Below are 22,769 nucleotides of genomic sequence, written 5' to 3' on the forward strand. Positions count from 1 at the left end.
CAATTTGAACATTTTCACTTAGGGGTGTACTCACTTTTGTTGCCAGCAGTTTAGACATTAATGGCTGTGTGTTTGAGTTATTTTGAGGGGACAGCAAATCTACAAGCTGTACACTCACTACTTTTACATTGTAGCAAAGTAGCAAAGTGTCATTTCTTCAGTGTTGTCACATGAAAAGATATAATAAAATATTTACAAAAATGTGAGGGGTGTACTCACTTTTGTGAGATACTGTACATGTGTGTGTGTGTGTGTATATATATAATCGTTACATATCTGGGTGCTAATCCCCCACTTACATTAGGATCCCCAGAGAGCCTCCCCCTACATCAGGGTCCCCAGAGAGCCTCCCCTTAAACCAGGGTCCCCAGAGAGCCTCCCTACTTAAATTAGGGTCATTACCTCAGGGTCCCCAGAGAGCCCCCCTTACATCAAGGTCCCCAGAGAGCCCCTCCTTACATCAAGGTCCCCAGAGAGCCTCCCCTTAAATCAGGGTCACCAGAGAGTCTCCCCACTTACATCTTAGTCCCCAGAGCCTCCCCTTATATCAGGGTCCCCAGAAAGCCTCCCCTTACACCAGGGTCCCCACAGAGCCTCCATACTTACATTAGGGTCCCCAGAGCCCCCTCATTATATCAGGGTCCTCAGAGAGCCCCTCCTTACATCAGGGTCCCCAGAGAGCCCCTCCTTACATCAAGCCCTTAGAGAGCCTCTCCTTACATCAGGGTCCCCAGTGAGACTCCCCTTACATCAGGGTCACCAGAGAGCCTGCCTACTTACATCAGTGTCCACAGAAAGCCCACCTTACATCATGGTCCACAGAGAGCCCTTTCTTACATCAGGGTCCCCACAGAGCCTCCCTACTTACATTAGGGTCTCCAGAGCCCCCTCATTAAATCAGGGTCCCCAGAGAGCCCCTCCTTACATCAGGGTCCCCAGAGAGCCCCTCCTTACATCAAGGGCCTTAGAGAGCCTCTCCTTACATCAGGGTCCCCAGAGAGCACCCCCTTTAAATCAAGGTCCCCAGAGAGCCCCCCCTTACATCATGGTCCACAGAGAGCCCCTACTTACATCAGGGTCACCAGAGAGCCCCCTTACATCAGGGTCCCCAAAGAGCCCCTCCTTACATCAAGGTCCTCAGAGAGCCCCTCTTTACATCAGGGTCCCCAGAGAGACCTCCCTTACATCAAGGTCACCAGAGAGCCTCCCTGACATCAAGGTCCCCAGAGAGTCCCTTCTTACATCAGGGTCCCCACAGAGCCCCTCCTTACATCAGGGTCCCCAGAGAGCCCTCCTTACATCAGGGTCCCCAGAGAGCCCCCCTTAAATCAGTGTCCCCAGAGGGCCCCTTCCTTACATCAGGATCCCCAGAGAGCTCCCCTTACATCAGTGTCCCCAGAGAGCCCCTTCCCTACATCAGGGTCTCCAGAGAGCCCCCCCTTACATCAGTGTCCACAGAGAGCCCCTACTTACATCAAGGTCCTCAGAGAGCCCCTCCTTACATCGGTGTCTCCAGAGGGCCCCCTCCTTACATCAAGGTCCCCAAAGAGCCCCTCCTTACATCAGGGTTCCCAAAGGGCCCCTCCTTACATCAAGGTCCCCAGAGAGCCCCTCCTTACATCAGGGTCCCCAGAGAGCCCCTCCTTACATTAGGGTCCCCAGAGAGCCCCTCCTTACATCAGGGTCCCCAGAGAGCCCCTCCTTACATCAGGGTCCCCAGAGAGCCCCCTTATATCAGTGTCCCCAGAGAGCCCCCCCCTACACCAGTGTCCCCAGGGGGGCCCCTTCCTTACATCAGGATCCAAAGAGAGCCATCCTTTACATTAGTGTCCCCAGAGAGCCCCCCTTACAATAGTGCCTCCAGATAGCCCCCCTTGCATTAGTGTCTCCAGAGGGCCCCCTTCCATTAGTGTCCCCAGACCTCCCCCTAACATTAGTGTCCCCAGAGAGCTCCCCCTTACATTAGTGTCCCCAGAGGGCCCCCATCTTACATCAGGGTCCGCAGACCGCTCCCCCCCCCTTTCCAGGGGTCCCCCTTGTACCTGGCTGGTAACTGGGCTGGACAGGTGGGAGGCGACGATCGGCAGCTCTATGGTGTCCACCTGGCGGTGGGATCTCCATGATACTAGTGGTTATCTTCCCCAGTGTATACAGTGGCGAGGGGAGGAGCCTCTGACCTGCGAATTAATCAGTAACAGTGTACAAGCAGAGCCTACTCACTTGTACACTGAAGAGTGAAACTGCTAGATACTCGGGTCAGAGGCTCCTTCCCTCTCCACTGTGTAGACTCAGGAAGAGAACTACAAGCCCCAGGGAGATCCGCCGTCCATGGGCAACAGAGCTGCCGATCTTCGCCTGCCCTCACAGATGGAGATGCCCCCCCACAGTGGCAGAATGGCAGGGCCCAGTCGCAAGTGCAACTGGAGCAATCCCTATAGTTCCGCCACTGGCTAAACCCTATTGAGCATCTCTGGGGCATCCTCAAATGGAAGGCGGAGGAGTGTAAGGTTTCTAACATCCACCAGCTCAGTGATGTCGTCTTGAAGGCATTTAAGAGGACTCCAGTGGCATCCTGTGAAGCTCTGGTGAACTCCATGTCCAAAAGGGTTAAGGCAGTGCTGGAAAATAATGGTGGCCACACAAAATATTGACACTTTGGGCTCAATTTGGACATTTTCACTTAGAGGTGTACTCACTTTTGTTGCCAGTGTTTTAGACGATAGTGGATGAGGGGACAGCACATTTACACTGTTATACAAACCGTACACTCACTACTTTACATTGTAGCAAAGTGTAATTTCTTCAGTGTTGTCACATGAAAAGATATAATAAAATATTTACAAAAAATGTGAGGGGTGTACTCACTTTTGTGAGATACAGTATATACACTATATTACCAAAAGTATTGGAACACCTGCCTTTACACACATGAACTTTATTGGCTTCCCAGTCTTATGGCTTGTACACACGGTCTGAATTTTCAACGTAAAATGTGCGATCAGATCATGTTGTTGGAAAATCCGACCGTGTGTGGGCTCCATCTGACTTTTTCCATCGGAATTTCCGATGCACAAAGTTTGAAAGCTGGATCTCAAATTTTTTACAACAACGTGATCCGATCGTGTCAATTCCGATAGTGTGTAGCCTGGTCCTACGTACAAAGTGGCATGCATGCTCAGAATAAATTATGAGACAGAAGCGCTTGGTCAGGTAAAACTAGCATTCATAACGGATCTAGCACATTCGTCATGCTGCAATGTTAAAAATTGTTTAATGCAGCGCATTCTCTTTTTCTTTATATTGCTAGAAGAATGAAGCTGTTTTGCTGCTCATATTCACACAGACTTATTTCTTTATTCTTTTTCCTGATTTCATGAATAGAATATTTTTATTCGTCAGATCTCCCGAATCATTTAGGATTTTTATCTTTTAATTTTTTTATTTTATGGTTGCTTTTTTAATAAAGATCTACTTTTTTTTACATTTTGCTCATCTTCATAATTTTTTTGGTGTGTTTTGTGTTTCAACTTACCACAACACCATTATTATCTGTAGCGCCGACTCCTAAAGAGCACGCGCTATGTGTTTTTGTCATATAATACTCCTGGAACCATAGTTTGGTTTTGGGTTCAATTACACTAAATTTTGGTCTCAGTGCAAGTCTGGCTGGATTGCATTGTGTTCTGCTTGACCATAGATGGCGCTGTCATCTCTGGCAAGTGCCAGAACACAGTCCAGTTGGGTGCATTGAGTGCCAGTTCCCTCTCGGAAACCAGCCCAGTGGGAGTGTCACTCTTGCTGTGCATTCTGGGAGGGGCTACTTAAGGTGCTGACATTACCTGCTTCGGGGGTTCCAGTCCAGAAGTGCTTTCTGTCTGTTAGGTCCTGGTCCTCCTGACCAGCCCCCAGGGCTCTCATCGCCTGGGGTGCGGTTCCACCCGATTTCAAGTCTCAGGGCTGGCTGGCCCAAGACAAAGTAACTGAAGGAAGGATTCGGAGGTGGTCTGGTGTCATCTCGGTTTGTTGAGAGGCCCAGCAACTGTAGAAGCATCCAGGGGAGGACTCTTCGGGAGGGCCACGCAAAGGTTGGCTTCTCAGAAGCAGTCTGGAGGCTAAGTTGAAAGACCCCAAGCAAATCTGATCTCGTATGGTATCACTGGACTGGCTGCAAGATACTGGTACCATCAGGCCCGGATTGGCCATAGGGCCGCCAGTCTGCAAGTCCTTGCGGGGCTTATCCAGCCTCTCCTCGGCCGCCCGGCTGCCAGTTAAACTCAGCCATCGGCGCCGGGGGGGAGGAGCTAGATGAGACGCCTTTGGCGGCCTCTGCGCGGCTGTACGGCCTCCCGTATGGGTTAGCCGTCAGTGCTGGGAGAAGCCAGAGCAGACACCTTCGGAAGTGCCTGAAAAGAAACCGTGAGTTCAGCCCCCCCCCCCCCCCCCCCTGTAAACTGCATAGGAGGAGCGGTGGGGGCGGCTGCATATAGAAGAATAATTCTCTCCATCTTCCTCCTGCAGTAGCGGAATGCCTGCGAGAGGGAGAGGAGAAGCATTCAGAGACTGCAGGAGGAGGATGGAGAGAATTATTCTTCTATATGCAGCCGCCCCCACCGCTCCTTCTATCCTGCTTCTCTCTGCTGCTCCCCCTGGGCTCTCCACCGCACCCATACTCTCTGCCACCCTGTCATGCTCTCTGCCACTTCCCCCCATACTTTCCACCTCCCCCCATGCTCTCCGCCATCCCCCCATGCTCTCCGCCATCCCCCCATGCTCTCAGCCATCCCCCCATGCTCTCCGCCATCCCCCCATGCTCTCCGCCATCCCCCATGCTCTCTGCCATACTCTCCACCTCCCCCCATTATCTCTGCCATCCCCCCATGCTCTCCACCTCCCCCTCCCCCTATGCTCTCCACCTCCCCCCATGCTCTCCACCTCCCCCTCATGTTCTCCGCCATCCCCCCATGCTCCCTGCCATCCCCTCATGCTCTCCGCCATCCCCCCATGCTCTCTGCCATCCCCCCATACTCTCCACTTCCCCCCATACTTTCCACCTCCCCCCATGCTCTCCGCCATCCCCCCATGCTCTCCGCCATCCCCCCATGCTCTCAGCCATCCCCCCATGCTCTCCGCCATCCCCCATGCTCTCTGCCACCCCCCATGCTCTCTGCCATACTCTCCACCTCCCCCCATTATCTCTGCCATCCCCCCATGCTCTCCACCTCCCCCTCCCCCTATGCTCTCCACCTCCCCCCATGCTCTCCACCTCCCCCTCATGTTCTCCGCCATCCCCCCATGCTCTCTGCCATCCCCTCATGCTCTCCGCCATCCCCCCATGCTCTCTGCCACCCCCCCATACTCTCCACTTCCCCCCCATACTTTCCACCTCCCCCCATGCTCTCCGCCATCCCCCCATGCTCTCCGCCATCCCCCATGCTCTCCGCCATCCCCCATGCTCTCTGCCATACTCTCTACCATCCCCCCATTATCTCTGCCATCCCCCCATGCTCTCCACCTCCCCCTCCCCCTATGCTCTCCACCTCCCCCCATGCTCTCCACCTTCCCCTCATGTTCTCTGCCACCCCCCATGCTCTCCACCTCCCCCCCATGCTCTCTGCCAGCACCCCATAGTCTCCACCTCCCCCCATGTTCTCTGCCATCCCCACATATTCTCCACCTCCCCCCCATGCTCTCTGCCATCCCCCCATGCTCTCCGCCATCCCCCATGCTCTCCATCTCCCCCCATGCTCTCCACCTCCCCCCATGCTCTCCGCCATCCCCCCATATTCTTTGCTATCCCCCATGCTCTCCGCCACCCCCCATGCTCTCCGCCACCCCCATGCTCTCCGCCATCCCCCATGCTCTCCGCCATCCCCCCATGCTCTCCGCCATACCCCATGCTCTCCACCTCCCCCCATGCTCTCTGCCATACTCTCCACCTCCCCTCCATGCTCTCTGCCACCCCCCCATGCTCTCTGCCATCCCCCCATGCTCTCCACCCCCCCATGCTCTCTGCCATCCCCCCATAGTCTCCACCTCCCCCCATGCTCTCTGCCACCCCCCATGCTCTCTGCCATCCCCCCATGCTCTCCACCTCCCCCCATGCTCTCTGCCATCCCCCATAGTCTCCACCTCCCCCCATGCTCTCTGCCATCCCCCCATGCTCTCCACCTCCCCTCCATGCTCTCTGCCATCCCCCCATAGTCTCCACCTCCCCCCATTCTCTCTGCCATCCCCCCATGCTCTCTGCCACCCCCCATGCTCTCCACCTCCCCCCATGCTCTCTGCCACCCCCCCATACTCTCCGCCTCCCCCCATGCTCTCTGCCACCCCCCATGCTCTCTGCCACCCCCCATGCTCTCTGCCACCCCCCATGCTCTCTGCCACCCCCATACTCTCCACCTCCCCCCATGCTCTCCACCTCCTGCCATGCTTTCTGCCATCCCCCCATACTCTCCACCTCCCCCCATACTCTCCACCTCCCCCCCATGCTCTCTACCATCCCCCCATGCTCTCTGCCATCCCCCCCATGCTCTCCACCCCCCATGCTCTCTGCCATCCCCCCATGCTCTCTGCCATCCCCCCCATGCTCTCCACCCCCCATGCTCTCTGCCATCCCCCCATGCTCTCTGCCATCCCCCCATGCTCTCTGCCATACCCCATGCTCTCCACCTCCCCCCATGCTCTCTGCCATACTCTCCACCTCCCCCCCATGCTCTCTACCATCCCCCCATGCTCTCTGCCATCCCCCCATACTCTCCACTTCCCCCCATACTTTCCACCTCCCCCCATGCTCTCCGCCATCCCCCCATGCTCTCCGCCATCCCCCCATGCTCTCAGCCATCCCCCCATGCTCTCCGCCATCCCCCATGCTCTCTGCCACCCCCCATGCTCTCTGCCATACTCTCCACCTCCCCCCATTATCTCTGCCATCCCCCCATGCTCTCCACCTCCCCCTCCCCCTATGCTCTCCACCTCCCCCCATGCTCTCCACCTCCCCCTCATGTTCTCCGCCATCCCCCCATGCTCTCTGCCATCCCCTCATGCTCTCCGCCATCCCCCCATGCTCTCTGCCACCCCCCCATACTCTCCACTTCCCCCCCATACTTTCCACCTCCCCCATGCTCTCCGCCATCCCCCCATGCTCTCCGCCATCCCCCCATGCTCTCAGCCATCCCCCCATGCTCTCCGCCATCCCCCATGCTCTCTGCCATCCCCCATGCTCTCTGCCATACTCTCTACCATCCCCCCATTATCTCTGCCATCCCCTCATGCTCTCCACCTCCCCCTCCCCCTATGCTCTCCACCTCCCCCCATGCTCTCCACCTCCCCCTCATGTTCTCTGCCACCCCCCCATGCTCTCCACCTCCCCCCCATGCTCTCTGCCAGCACCCCATAGTCTCCATCTCCCCCCATGTTCTCTGCCATCCCCACATATTCTCCACCTCCCCCCCATGCTCTCTGCCATCCCCCCATGCTCTCCGCCATCCCCCATGCTCTCCATCTCCCCCCATGCTCTCCACCTCCCCCCATGCTCTCCATCTCCCCCCATGCTCTCCACCTCCCCCCATGCTCTCCGCCATCTCCCCATATTCTTTGCTATCCCCCATGCTCTCCGCCACCCCCCATGCTCTCCGCCACCCCCATGCTCTCCGCCATCCCCCATGCTCTCCGCCATCCCCCCATGCTCTCCGCCATACCCCATGCTCTCCACCTCCCCCCATGCTCTCTGCCATACTCTCCACCTCCCCCCCATGCTCTCTACCACCCCCCCATGCTCTCTGCCATCCCCCCATGCTCTCCACCCCCCCATGCTCTCTGCCATCCCCCCATAGTCTCCACCTCCCCCCCATGCTCTCTGCCATCCCCCCATGCTCTCCACCTCCCCCCATGCTCTCTGCCATCCCCCATAGTCTCCACCTCCCCCCATGCTCTCTGCCATCCCCCCATGCTCTCCACCTCCCCTCCATGCTCTCTGCCATCCCCCCATAGTCTCCACCTCCCGCCATTCTCTCTGCCATCCCCCCATGCTCTCTGCCACCCCCCATGCTCTCCACCTCCCCCCATGCTCTCTGCCACCCCCCATACTCTCCGCCACCCCCCATGCTCTCCACCTCCCCCCATGCTCTCTGCCACCCCCCATACTCTCCGCCTCCCCCCATGCTCTCTGCCACCCCCATGCTCTCTGCTACCCCCCATGCTCTCTGCCACCCCCATACTCTCCACCTCCCCCCATGCTCTCTGCCATCCCCCATAGTCTCCACCTCCCCCCATGCTCTCCACCTCCCCCCATGCTCTCCACCTCCTGCCATGCTTTCTGCCATCCCCCCATACTCTCCACCTCCCCCCATACTCTCCACCTCCCCCCATGCTCTCTACCATCCCCCCATGCTCTCTGCCATCCCCCCCATGCTCTCCACCCCCCATGCTCTCTGCCATCCCCCCATGCTCTCTGCCATCCCCCCATGCTCTCTGCCATACCCCATGCTCTCCACCTCCCCCCATGCTCTCTGCCATACTCTCCACCTCCCCCCCATGCTCTCTACCATCCCCCCATGCTCTCTGCCATCCCCCCATGCTCTCCACCCCCCCATGCTCTCTGCCACCCCCCCATGCTCTCTGCCATCCCCCCATGCTCTCTGCCATACCCCATGCTCTCCACCTCCCCCCATGCTCTCTACCATCCCCCCATGCTCTCTGCCATCCCCCCATGCTCTCCACCCCCCATGCTCTCTGCCATCCCCCCATAGTCTCCACCTCCCCCCCATGCTCTCTGGCACTCCCCATGCTCTCTGCCATCCCCCCATGCTCTCCACCTCCCCCCATGCTCTCTGCCATCCCCCATAGTCTCCACCTCCCCCCATGCTCTCTGCCATCCCCCCATGCTCTCCACCTCCCCTCCATGCTCTCTGCCATCCCCCCATAGTCTCCACCTCCCCCCATGCTCTCTGCCATCCCCCCATGCTCTCTGCCACCCCCATGCTCTCCACCTCCCCCCATGCTCTCCGCCACCCCCCATGCTCTCCGCCTCCCCCCATGCTCTCTGCCACCCCCATACTCTCCACCTCCCCCCATGCTCTCTGCCATCCCCCATAGTCTCCACCTCCCCCCATGCTCTCCACCTCCCCCCATGCTTTCTGCCATCCCCCCATACTCTCCACCTCCCCCCCATGCTCTCTACCATCCCCCCATGCTCTCTACCATCCCCCCATGCTCTCTGCCATCCCCCCCATGCTCTCCACCCCCCATGCTCTCTGCCATCCCCCCATAGTCTCCACCTCCCCCCCATGCTCTCTGCCATAACCCCATGCTCTCCACCTCCTCCCCATGCTCTCTGCCATCCCCCCATGCTCTCCACCTCCCCCCATGCTCTCTGCCATCCCCCATAGTCTCCACCTCCCCCCATGCTCTCTGCCATCCCCCCATGCTCTCCACCTCCCCTCCATGCTCTCTGCCATCCCCCCATAGTCTCCACCTCCCCCCCATGCTCTCTGCCATAACCCCATGCTCTCCACCTCCCCCCATGCTCTCTGCCATCCCCCCATGCTCTCCACCTCCCCCCCATGCTCTCTGCCATCCCCCATAGTCTCCACCTCCCCCATGCTCTCTGCCACCCCCCATACTCTCCGCCTCCCCCATGCTCTCTGCCACCCCCCATGCTCTCTGCCACCCCCCATACTCTCCGCCTCCCCCATGCTCTCTGCCACCCCCCATGCTCTCTGCCACCCCCCATGCTCTCCACCTCCCCCTATGCTCTCTGCCATCCCAACAAGGTCTCCACCCCCCCATGCTCTCTGCCATCCCCCCCATACTCTCCACCTCCCCCCATGCTCTCTGCCATCCCCCCATACTCTCCACCTCCCCCCATCCCCCCATGCTCTCTGCCACCTCCCCCCATACTCTCCACCTCCCCCCATGCTCTCTGCCACCCCCCCATACTCTCCAACCCCCCATCCCCATGCTCTCTGCCACCCCCCATGCTCTCTGCCATCCCCCCATACTCTCCACCTCCCCCCATGCACTCTGCCATCCCCCCATACTCTCCACCTCCCCCCATCCCCCCATGCTCTCTGCCACCCCCCCATACTCTCCACCTCCCCCCATGCTCTCTGCCATCCCCCCATACTGTCTACCTCCCCCATGCTCTCTGCCACCCCCCCATACTCTCCACCCCCCTATGCTCTCCACCCCCCATCTCCATGCTCTCTGCCACCCCCCATGCTCTCCGCCAGCCCCCCTGTGCTCTTTGCCGCCCTCCCTGTGCTCTCCACCTCCCCACATGCTCTCCAATGCCCCCCTGTGCTCCTCACCTCCCCCTATGCTCTATGCTGCCCCCCTGTGCTCTCCTCTTCCTCCCTGTGTTCTCTACCTCTCCCCTGTGCTCTCGCCCCACCCCTTGTTCTCAAGGTTCTTCCCTGTGCTCTCCATCCCCCCCATGCTCTTTCCTGGTCCCACCTCACCCCTCCCCCACACCTCTGGTGGGTTCCCCCTCCCCCTCTCAGGGGATCTGTCAGGGAGGAGAGTGGGGAAGGGGCCGGATAACATGTCATGGGCTGCTCAATGCGAAATGCCCGGGCCTATTTTTTGTCCCAGTCCGGGCCTGGGTACCGTACAAGGGTTCTCTAAGTTTCTACATCTTTCAGTTATTCTACAACAAGTCTGTGGCAGAGACTTTATTCAAGTGTCCTATAGCAAGTCTGTGGCAGAGACTTCTCTTTGTTTGAGCACCCTGTTGGCTGCTAGGCCTAGTGAGAGAAGGACTATCCGATAAGGGTGAGGATCCAGCTGTGAATGGCTATTCTCTGGATTTTCCTAATGTCAGAGACTCTTTTCTACTTGACTTAGATCCAAGAGTACCTGGACTTTTCTACCTAAACCCTCTAACCCTACTTTGAGAGACTGTGTTTCGTTTATTCTTCTTGCAAATAAAAATCCCTTAAGCGGATCTGGTGTCAGTCTCTGCAGTTCTTGGGCCATCTACGTCGGGAAACCCCTAGACATACATGAGGTTAAGAAGGTAATGGTAAGCCCAATTAAATCAGCCGCTCCTTCAGGGGGTCAGTGCTACATATCTCTTTATTTTTTAATCTAGAGGAGGTTGTTTGGTGTTGGTGTCCCTTGTTAATTTGACCTTGTATTTTTGAAATGTACCTGCCTACTCACAAATAAACTGTCCTTTTTGAAGTAAAACACATAGGCAAGTATTTATTTAACCAAAAAAAACCTTTATTAGGTGTCATAATCAAATAAAGAGGGAGGCAACACTGGAGAAGCTAGTGAAAATGGTGAAGCCTTTGGCCCCCAGGGCACACATCAATTATTTCGAGGCAAAAATGGGTGGCCTGAGGAATCCATATCTAAGGGAGAACAGTCTGGTCCAGAAGTCCAAGAGATCAGGAACAGCAGCAGATGACATCTATGTCCCCAGGCTGTGGTCATACAAGAGCCTGCAGACTGAACCCAGGTCATCACACTCTGGTCTTCCCTCCACGCTTCCTTCCAGGCTGTGGCTGTGGTGTTGGAGGTGTAGCAGAAGGAGGAGGAGGAGGAGTATGGTCCAAATCACACAGGTGTGTTTTTGGTGTAATTTGGCCCCTCACCCCCTTGTTTAGTGTTTGGAAAAGGATTTCCTCACATGTGAGGTGTTGCCCCTCCTCCATTTCATGCAGTTTGCAGGCAGCCAAGTCAGAAAAGGCCTCTTGATGAGTGGGGGTGGCTTTCAGGGCCACAGAAGCCTCCCGAATCAGCCTGAGCAATGACTCCTCCACGTTCCCCCTTTCTGGCCCTTTTGGTTGGAAGACGGAGGGGAGGGACCTGGGATTCTGTCAGGCTCCTAGGGATGCCCACATCCTGGCTGCCACTAACCCCTGCCTCTTCCTGGCTGCCACATTCCACAGCCACCTCCTGGATGCCACATTCCATGGCCTCCTCCAGGCTGACGTCTTCCTGTGTATGAAAAAGGGACATAGTTTTAGTTTTTGGTTCATCAAACACACACAATTTTCAGCTCTTGACTGAAGCCCAGCATTTTTCATTCTTGTCCCAAATATTTTGGCTACTACTGTCTATTGATATGTAAAACATTTTATAAAAGCAGCAATTAGTGAGCAAAAATCAAGTTAACATCATTCATTTTTACTCCAAAAATATGTAGAGCAATACTATACCTCGCTCAAGCTGGGCTCCTCAACTTCTTCCTGGCTGGAAGGCCCAGGTTGGGTGTCGGAAGCATCAGCAGGGGTGGAATGAAGCGTAGAAGGAAGCGTGGAAAGAAGAGTGGAGAGTGATTCCCTGACCTCAGTCTGGTTTGACAGAAAATGCAGCCTCTCATAGTACCACAGCCTGGGGACATAAATGTCATCTGCTGAAGCTCCAGATTTCATGGACTCCTGGACCTTCTTGCGCTCCCTCAGATATGTACTCAGGCCACCAATTTTTGCTTTTAAATAGGTGATGTCTGCCGTGGGGACCACTGGCTTCACCAACTCCAGCAGTTTCTCCATTGCTGCCTGCCTCTTTAATTTGTTGCTGTAATACAGGTGTTTTGTTTGCCATAGACAGGGCAGCTCCCTGTACTTGTCTATGAAAAGGGGGAGGAAACTATGATTGTTGAACCCATCCATATTCTCTGCAAGACACAACACAAGACAAACCCTAATGTCAGCCTAAACTCTCCTAATCTTGTCCCAATATAAGCCTCAATCTAGAAGCAGTATAGGCTAGTGATGTACCAAGTTAAAATTGTTCCTTCGTTTGAATGATCGGCGCTTCAGTTCCTCCTTCCTCCGCTCACAAATCGTACGTTCGACGCATGCGTTTATATAGAGTGCACATGCGTGAAACTCCACCCGCCCCTGACGTTCTTTCAAGTCTGTTCCCCGCCCCTTCTCTTTCATCACAGTAGGGAGAGCACATGGCGGAGGCACAGCAGGTGCACACTACTTATTCCACTAACAAGGAGGAGGACGAGTAAAGCCTGGAGCCAGAAACGTCCCGGTCCCGGAGGAGAAGATTTAAGGCCTCAAATATGTCTTTTGTCGAGATGTTGGAGATGGTGGACATATTGAAGCGGAACGACCACGATGAGAAGTATGGACCTTACCCAAACCCAAATATCAGAAAGGCCAAGATCATGACTAAAGTTGTGAAGAGTCCTTAGAAGAATTTTGGGGTATGACAATCCAGGGATCAACTAAGAAAACGCTGGTCAGACCTGAAACTGAGGGAGCACGATCAGTACAGAAGGCTCATGCCAGTTCTTCAAAAAAAGTAAGTAGTTGTCGTGTGTTCATATTATTAATATTGATTGCATACAGCTCCATGTGCTTTTATTTAATGTTGTACAGTTTAAAATGGCCACTTTCATGTTCATGGGTTCAATCGTTTGTAGTAAACATTGTTCGTTTGCCCACTTCAAATACGATGTTTTGGAAAGTTGCAGTTAACTACATTTGTTCAGGCCTATTTCTAGTCAAAGGAAGTTTGTTGTCTAGAGGGCTTTGTAATAGAATAAAATGCAAACTTGATTCAGTGTAAAGGAGAGGACACTCAGTAGCTGTTTACACATCTGGACTCATGAGCACTAGTGTGGGAAACCAGAACACCCTTTTTATTAGGATATCCCACACATGTGCTTCAGTGGATACTATAGGGGGTGTCTCCATCTGTCAAACTTGCACAAAACAGGTAAGTATTCCAGCTTTAGAAAGTCTCCAAAATAATGTTTTCAGCTTTGAACTCTGCCAAAAAAGACAATTGTACGACACTTCAAAGCAATGTTTCATATTACTACGTCTGCCCTCAAATATCTGTGTGCTAAGTATTCCTTTTTTATATTCTCATGGGGGAGAGAAGACTCGGAATGTCTGAGGACACCAGGGACCCCACACCCCCCAAAGAAGGGGAAATCCCAAAAGCACAAGCAGAGGAGGAGGAGGAGGAAGGAGAGGTTGTTGAAATTGGTGAAATTGGCACCACAACAGGTGAGTGTCTGAGATCACAGCTTCAGGTAAGGTAATCGATGTATGCCTGCATATTTATAATACATGGCGTGTTTTTTGGTTTATTTTTAGGTGATGTGGATGCTGTGGAAGAAGAATCGCATTTTACCAGTGAAAGTTCCCAGATCATCATCGGGAAGATAATGGGGTACAATCACAATTTAGATCATCTCAAGAAAAACACCAATGATGTTCAACAAAAAATGAAGAACATCATTGATGTTTTAGGGAGAATCTGAAAGACCCAAAACAAGCTAGCATCGATTTTAGTTTTTAAAAAACAGTTTTATATTTTGACAAAAGCCAAATTTGAAAGATGCACACAGTGTGTCAACATGTGCTATCTCCCATCATGGGGGATCAATGTATGCGTTTTGTGGGCGCAACCCCTTCCTCGCTACTAATGTGGCTGAGATGAAGGGGTTGCGCCCCCAAAACACGTACATTGATCCCCCATGATGGGAGATAGCACATGTTGACATTAGGCATGGGATCAGAAGCAAAATGCCCAGTTTGAATCACAATTTGTGTGCATCTTCCAAATTTGGCTTTTACAGGGGTGACACCCCATGTGATGAAGGCAATATCAACACAGTTTGGACATACTCATGTCTGATATTGTCTTCAGTTTTCTAAGTTGAACTTTGTAGGTTCCTGAGTTCTGTATGTTATACTTTGATACATTCCTGCTTCCACACAAACGGCAAGTTATATTAATGTTACCAAAAATAATGTTAGATACACCAAATATGTTGGTTTGTTGTAAAAACCTTTTATAAATGCACATCTGAATGTGCTTTGAGTAAAAAGTTTAATTATCAACAATGTGTGGCTTCCTTTTTCAATGAGCAAAAGCAGTATTTGTTTTAAAGTTGTTGTTTTCTGTGACAATGGGTGTTATTTACTAAAGGCAAATCCACTTTTCACTCCAAGTGCAGTTTCAGGTGCACTTTTGCAGTGCACTTGGAGTGCATAGTGGATTTGCCTTTATTAAATAACACCCACAGTGCCTTAGAATTTTACCCAATCATACCATTTTCATGACTCCAAACATTTCTGTTATGGTGCTGAAAATGAGCAATATTTTTGTCAGTAATGCACTACACACATTAACAACAAAAACAAGGTGTGTGTGTAGCAGACCCACAACATAATAATATTATCTGAAGAAGAGACTGTTACCTCATCTCGCACAGGAATTTGTTTTGCACTGTTGAAGAAAAAGCCCCCCCCCCCCAAAAAAAAAAAAAAAAAAAGCTAGGAGACACCTAAAACAAACCCAAGCAGTAAATGAAAAAAAATATTATTGCAGTTTGAAAGTGAAATTTATTTAAAAAAATGCCTCTCAGACATTGTCTGGCATATCAATGCCCCCCCCCCCCCCCCACCTGCAAAGTACTAGGTGTATCGGTTTCTGACCTTGTGGGTGCAAAGTTGTCCATTTATACACTATTTCTAACATATAACATGTGCATACCAAAAATTACAGCACAAAATAGATTCTCCTACTCCTCCTGAGTACGGGGATACCAAATGTATGAGACTTCCATAGCCTGGCCACATACAGAGGCTGTGTACAGTCGAGCATGGCTGAGCATGGCTGAGCATGGCCGAGCATGGCTGGGTATCACCGAGTATGGCTGAGCATGGCTCAGTATGGCTGGGTATCACCGAGTATGGCTGAGCATGGCTCAGTATGGCTGGGTATTGCAGAGTATGGCTGGGTATTGCAGTGTATCACCGAGTATGGGTGGATATTGCAGGGTATCACCGAGTATGACTGGGTATTGTAGGGTATTGCTTGGTATGGCAGTTGATGGCAGAGTATTGGCAGGGTATTGCAGAGTATTGGCTGCGTATTGCAGAGTATTGGCAGGGTATTGCAGGGTATTGCAGAGTATTGCAGGGCATTGCAGAGTATTGGCAGGGCACTGCTGGGTATTGCAGAGTATTGGTAGGGCATTGCTGGGTATTGCAGAGTATTGGCAGGGAATTGCTGGGTATTGCAGAGTATTGACAGGGCATCGCAGGATATTGCAGAGTATTGGCAGGGCATTGCTGGGTATTGCAGAGTATTGGCAGGGCATTGCTGGGTATTGGCAGAGCATTGTTGGGTTAATTGTCAGTGAGCAGCACTGTGGGCACTACAGATCTAGCCCACAGCGCTGCTGCCATCGATCTCCCCCCTCTCACACACTGTACTGAGTGGTACAGAGAGGGGAGGGACAAGTCATTTGACAAAGCGATCACGTGGTAAACGGCCGCAATGAGCGGCCGTTTACCGTGATCCGTGATGTCCCGGATGTTCTCGAGTGCGCTCAACAGGGGGGCGCGCAAGAGCGGAATTCTGGGAGGACGTCATAGTACGTCCTCCCAGAGTTAAGCAACCGCCCTGTAGACGTCATTCGGCTATGGACCGGTTGTTAACTGGTTAAAGGAGAAATCTTACCTTAATATAGTCCTTTTGCATGACCTGAATGATGGCAGAACAGGTCTCTGGAATAATGATCCCCAGAGCCTGGGGGGAGATGCCTGTCGAGAACTTGAGGTCCTGAAGGCTTCTCCCTGTCGCCTAGTACCGCCATGTGGCAACTAGCCTCTGCTCTGGAGTGATGGCTTGCCTCATGCAGGTATCCTGCCTGCTGATATAAGGGGTCAGCAAAGCCAACAGACAGTGAAAAACAGGGTCCGTCATCCTGAGATAATTCTTGAAATCATCAGGATTATTCTCCTGGATCTCACAAAGCAGAGGCATGTGCGAGAATTGGTCGCGCTGGAGTAACCAATTCTTGCTCCATGAACTCCTCCTCACCCTGTTCATGGACTGGGCTTGTGTCAAAGCTAAAAGCCCAACACCAAGCCCCTGCACAACACGAACTCTACAACGAGTAAGTACACGCAACATGGCTTCAAAACGGTCAACTTGTCAGAACGGACTAACAGAAAGCACCAATAAACAGCAAGGCCTGAAAGAACGAACTGAAAACCAGAAACGAGCAGACAATAAGCACTGTGTATCAAAGCGTACTATATAAATATAGGCTGCAATGACAAACAAATGCAAACTGACTACACGCACTGATAAGCAGATATGCACCAACAAGCACAAACTGTAGAGCAGTAAAGATCTGAAGCGCAAGTCTGAAAAGCACGAATCGTCTCTAACCAAACTTCTACTAACACGAGATCAGCAGAAGGAGCCCAAAGGGTGGCGCACGTGGTGCTGAACTTCCCTTTTATAGTCCCGTCGTACGCGTTTTACGTCACTGCATTCTTGATGACCGGTAATTCCGACAACTTTGTCCGACCGTGTGTATGCAACACAAGTTTCGGACAAATTCCGTCAGAAAAAATCCGACGGATTTTGTGGTCGGAATGTCCAACCGTGTGTACAAGGCATTAGGCTGTAGGGTTCAAGTAAAGAGAATGAAGGACGCTCATCATTAATGATACATTGAAATATATAGGAATGTGGCACTTACTGAGCTAAAACTAAATGAACATTAACATTAATAATGATAGATAAAAAATTGCAAATATAACAATATCAAATATCCACTGAAAGTGATTGTGCAAAAAAAATAAGCAAAAATAGCAAATAAAGTTCAAAGTGCTGCAATCTGGCAAAAATGACAACATAAAGTACAAATAGCAATTCGGGAATTCCAACAGTGCAAAACAAGTTCTTTGTGCAAAAAATATATATATATACAATCAAGGAACAATCAAACTCTCAGGATAACAACACTCAGTGACATGGAAAAGTAAGAGGAGGGCTCCATGGTGCAGTATTTAAATAACACTTTTAATATAGTTGATAAAAACTTACAGTTGGTATAACAGGAATACAGCATATAACAAACAGGAAAAAACTTCCGATCTCAGCCGCGATCAGAAGTGACGTCACTACGGCTCTTTTCCCTTTCCATGTCACTGAGCGTTGTCATCCTGAGAGTTTGATTGTTCCTGAATAATCGCGGGATCGATCTGCCAGGGCCCGATCGGCCAGTGTGGATTGCTCAAGTTTGGCTTATTTATTAGATTCATGACGTGAGAGGCTGGGGGAAACTTTATCACACACACTGGATGGAGGAAGCTTGCTAGGTTGTGGCACATGCACTTTACATTGAATGAAGTGGTCTGCGTGTTTGGATCTAGCACCTTGTTTGGAGTTTATTGCACTTTATAAAGAGACTTGCAGCACTTTGCACTTTATTTACCTATTTGCTATTTTTGCAATTTTTTTTGCACAATCACTTTCAGTGGATATTTGATATTATTATATTTGTAATTTTTTATCTATCATCATTAATACTAAAGTTTATTTCATTTTAGCTCAGTAAGCGCCACATTCCTATTTATTTCAATTTATGTTTAGTGTGTGAACATCTTTTTTTTTGTTGGCAGCTACTTTAATTCGTTTTAAATTTTGTTATTACCCTATGTGGTTTGCGCATTAGTAATCCCTATACACATCATTAATGATGACATCATCAATATACATTCCCTAAAACACGATATTGGAGAGGAAAGGGTTATTTTGCCAAATATAGGAGGACTCCCATAAACCCATCGTCAGATTGGCATATGAAGGGGCAAAACTGGTGCCAGGGCAGGACTTAGGGTGGTGGGGGCCCCTGGGCTTGAGTCACTTTCGGGCTCTACCTTCTATACATTACCGTATTTATTGGCGTATAACACGCACCCCAAGTTTAGGGGGGACTTTTAAGGAAAAAAACATTTAGGAGGGAAGTTTAAAGAAAAAACTTACATTTAAATGCCCATCAATGCAGCCGTATCAGTGTCCATCTGCAGCCTTGCCCATATATCTGCAGCCTTGTCCAGTGTCATTGCAGCGTTGTCAGTATCATTTGCAGCCTTGTCCCAGTGTCATTTGCAGCCTTGTCATTGCAGTCTTGAAGTTAAAAAATGGCGCCGACTCTCGGGTCCTCTCAGCGGTGTAACAACATATTCAGCGACCCATCGCAGTTTGCTACGGAAGTTACGTTCCGTCGCCGCCATCTTGGTACACCCCACACTTGTCCACAGTAAGGATACACTAAGAAGGGGTAAAGCGGACATGTTGTTACACTCACCGGAGTTTTGCATTTTATACGTATTGGGCCTGATGGAGCTGAGACACGGAGACTGAGGGGGAAAGCGTCGCCGCCCCACCTGTCAGTAGGGTGAGTGAGCTAGCGACTAAGAGTGTGAGTATGGTGCGGGGGGGGGGGGGGTCCGTGGTCAGGTCCCTCCCTCAACCAATGGAGCACTAGCCACCACTGTCATTAAGAATAACCTTCTTGATCCCCTTCAATCTGGATTTTACCCTCAACACTCCACAGGAACTGCTCTCCTAAAACTCACAAGCGACTTACTAACAGCAAAAAGAAAATTGACACTATTCTGTACTCCTACTTCTGGACCCTTTGGCTGCCTTTGATATGGTTGACCACTCCCTCCACCTCAAAAAACACTACTCCTTTGATCTCCATGACTGTGCTCTTTGCTGGATCTCATACTACATATCCCTTAGTGTCACATCTACTTCCTCTTCTCCTCTTCCTTTCTCCGTCACGGTCCCCCAAACAGGACAGCCATCAGAAATTTTTGGGCCCCTTACACAGCTTTAGACCTGGGCCCCGCCCAAGCCTGACCACCAACATTCCCCAGGGCCTGCCTATGGGCTATTCTACCGAATCCGCACACCGGCCACCTCACCTGTACGCACTCAGCCCTCCCCAATCCTGTATATATGTCTGCCCCCTCACACCTGTATATTCGCCAGCCCCCCCCACACACACCTGTATATATGTCAGCCCCCCCACACCTGTATATATGTCAGTGCCCCCTCACACACACCTGTATATATTTCAGCCCACACACACTCGTGTGTGTGTGTGTGTGTGTATATATAAGCTGTATATATGTCAGTCCCCCTCACACACCTGTATATATGTCAGCCACCCCTCCACACACCTGTATATATGTCAGCACCCCCCACACACACCTGTATATATGTCAGCACTCCCCCATACACCTGTATATATACGTCAGCACTCCCCCATACACCTGAGTATATGTCAGCGCCCCCCCATACACCTTGTGGTAGTATGGTACCCCACCAGCAGAAGAATGCAGGGTTCTCAACCAGGCAGGTTGAGGGGCTCCAGGAAAGTTCTTTGTTTGTGAGGAAACTGGCTTTTCAGTTTCCTCATTGTTTTCAAGAATCCAGTTTGGTACCTGTAGCCTGGAGATTCCATAGTGTTATGGGTGGGACGGAATCTCCAATCCTGGGACCGGGTTTTGGGAACAGCCAGAAGTCTGGCTGGATGATTGCACAGGTGGGTCCTGGGCTTATAACAGAGCCAAGACCATGGTTCTGGGTTCCACCCTCCCGAGGAGTCCAGGCGAGTAAGGGAGAAATGTGCATGTCTGCACAGGTTGGTCTGTCAGAGCAGACAGAGGGTCCAAGCTTGTGGGCTGAAAAAGAAGCTAGTAAAGAGTGCTGAGGTACTGGGTGTACAGGAACTCTGTTACAGAGCCAAGAGGGCTGCAGCATAAGTCTGAGCAGCAGTGCTGCTAAAGAGAGCCAGGTGGCTTGGTATTTTTGGTTCTACTTACATTATTGCTGTGGAAAGCTGAAACCCCTTTGTGGGCAACTCTTCTGTTATCGGACTTTTCTTTCTTTAATAAAAGTGGGCCTACAAGCCCTTAAAACGGCATATCTGGCGTGGACTCAGCTCACTGGTAAGCTCTACCCTTAAGCTAAAATAACCCCCAAATATTACAACCTGTATATATGTCAGTGCCCCCTATACACCTGTATATATGTCAGCACCCCCCCCCCCACACATACCTGTATATATGTCAGCACCCCCACACACACCTGTATATATGTCAGCACTCCCCCATACACCTGTATATATGTCAGCACTCCCCCATACACCTGAGTATATGTCAGCGCCCCCGCACACACTTGTATATATGTCAGCACTCCCCCACACACACCTGTATATATGTCAGCACTCCCCCACACACACCTGTATATATGTCGGTGCCCCCCCCCCATACCTGTATATATATCAGTGCCCCCTCACACACACCTGTATATATTTCAGCCCAAACACACTCGTGTGTGTGTATATATATATATATATATATATATATATATATATATATATATATATATATATATATATATATAATATCAATGCCTCCCCTCACATGCACCTGTATATATGTCAGTCCCCCTCACACACCTGTATATATTTCATCCCCCCCCCTGCACACCTGTATATATGTCAGGCCCCCCCCCACACTTGTATATATGTCAGCCACCCCTCCACACACATGTATATATGTCAACACCCCCCACACACACCTGTATATACGTCAGCACTCCCCCACACACCTGTATATACGTCAGCACTCCCCCATACACCTGAGTATATGTCAGAGCCCCCCCATACACCTGTATATATGTCAGTGCCCCCTATACACCTGTATATATGTCAGCACCCCCCCGCACACACCTGTATATATGTCAGCACCCCCCACACACACCTGTATATACGTCAGCACTCCCCCATACACCTGTATATACGTCAGCACTCCCCCATACACCTGAGTATATGTCAGCACCCCCACACACACCTGTATATATGTCAGCACTCCCCCATACACCTGAGTATATGTCAGCATCCCCCCCATACACCTGTGTATATGTCAGCGCCCCCCCCCCCACACACACCTGTATATATGTCAGCCCCCCCCATACACTTGTATATATGTCAGCGCCCCCTCCCCACACACACACCTGTGTATATGGCTCATACACAAATCTGTACACACACAAGCCTCTGTCCCCTCCCTGTACACAAACAGGCCCCCTCCGTTTCCTTCACAGCCCATACTTGTAACTTCCTACCTGGTCCCAGCTCGTGTTTACAAAGCTGACATGTTGCTGAGAAGCAGTACAGGCAGATCACTGTCGCACAAGGGGTACACATGCACATAGTAGCCAGAGGTGGCAGTAAAGAGCTCAATGTCTAAAATCAATGACCTGATAATTGCAGAAACTGTGAGATCGTTTCTGTACTGCAGAGCACGGTTCCCCTTCACCAATCCTGCCTTCTTCTGGCCTGGGTGGACCCCTTATAGTTGTAATGGCTGTACCCCCCTGATGGCGGCCCTGCCCCCAAGGTTCTGTTGTTGGACCTCTCCTATTATTTACACCTCCTCCCTGGGTCAGCTGATATCATCTCATGGCTTTCAATATCTTTCTATGCTGGCAACACCCAAATCTATCTCTCTACCCCTCAGCTCACAACATCAACCTCCTCACGTATCACTAATTTATTGACCGACATATTAGTCTCAAAATTTTTCCTCCCCCATTTGTGCCCCTTCCCCTGACTTCTCTGTCAAGATCAATGGTACAACCATCAATCCATCCCCACATGCCAGGGTGCTAGGTTTTATCCTGGACACTGAACTGTCCTTTTGGCCCCACATCCAATCACTTTTCAAAGCTTAACACCTCAACCTCTACAACATCTCCAAAATATGCCGCTTCCTAACCAATGACACCACAAAGCTCCTAATTCACTCACTGGTTATCTCTCGCCTCGACTATTGCAGCTCCCTCCTCATTGGCTTACTTTTAAACAGGCTAGTATCCCCTATTCAGTCGATCATGAATGCTGCTACCAGACTCCTCCACCTTACAAACCTTACAAACTGCTCAGTGTCTGCTACCCCTCTCTGCCA

The 22,769-nt window shown here is 51.5% G+C and overlaps 1 protein-coding gene across 1 annotated transcript in view; it reads right to left on the bottom strand.

Annotated features, from left to right (window-relative positions):
* The window catches only part of LOC143974381 (uncharacterized), a 44,821-nt gene extending 22,815 nt beyond the window's left edge, over positions 1 to 22,006 (bottom strand). Inside the window, exons 1-2 of the transcript XR_013272203.1 lie at positions 21,928 to 22,006; positions 18,769 to 19,056 (exon numbers count right to left, since the gene is read on the bottom strand). The gene's annotated coding sequence lies outside the window, so the exon portion shown is untranslated. The remainder of the gene's footprint in view (positions 1 to 18,768; positions 19,057 to 21,927) is intronic.
* Between the last annotated feature and the right edge of the window lie 763 nt (positions 22,007 to 22,769).

Source organism: Lithobates pipiens, unplaced genomic scaffold (assembly GCF_037356315.1).
Source record: "Lithobates pipiens isolate NorthernLeopardFrog02 unplaced genomic scaffold, aLitPip1_a1.2 Scaffold_13, whole genome shotgun sequence".
Classification (NCBI taxonomy): Eukaryota; Metazoa; Chordata; class Amphibia; order Anura; family Ranidae; genus Lithobates; species Lithobates pipiens.